Source organism: Echinops telfairi, unplaced genomic scaffold (assembly GCF_000313985.2).
Source record: "Echinops telfairi isolate 266 unplaced genomic scaffold, ASM31398v2 ScPeMD7_7420;HRSCAF=8458, whole genome shotgun sequence".
NCBI lineage: Eukaryota > Metazoa > Chordata > Mammalia > Afrosoricida > Tenrecidae > Echinops > Echinops telfairi.
In genome coordinates, this window is record NW_022111320.1 from 17,112,559 (window position 1) to 17,113,106 (window position 548).

Here is a 548-nt window from a genome sequence, read left to right on the forward strand (position 1 = left end):
TCTGCACAGAACATCATTATCTCTGCTGAGCTTCTGTCTCTATGGCAATAACAGATGGGAAGTGCTGCGGAATTATTCATGTTCAGAAAAGGAGGCAGTCAAGGAGGGAAAGTTGGGGGGTGGGGTGGGGTGGAGAGGGGGCACGACCCAGGAGCAAGGTGACGGGGCGTAAGGAAGGGGATCTTGGGGGTGGGGTCCGAGGCTTGTGAGCCATTGGTTGGTAGGCCCCATAGAAGAACAGGAAACATAAAATCTACAATCAAGAGTAGAACTGTCGGATTCCCTTTTGAGCAACACTGAAACAGTAAAACCAGGGGAAATCGGACAAAATCGGCATGAAAAAGGAGACAAAGCTTGTCGTCTTGAATTCTGCGTTTGGGTGGGGAGGCTGTTTCAGTTCCTGATCTTGAGGTGGGGTGGAGAAAGGGGGATTTCTCGGTGTTTCGAAACATGACGGAGCAAGCCGCTCCGCAGAGTTCACTATGCTAATGAGCCGTCTTGGGCAAGGGGTCCCCCGAACCCGTCTCTCGGCCCCCTCGCTCCATCCC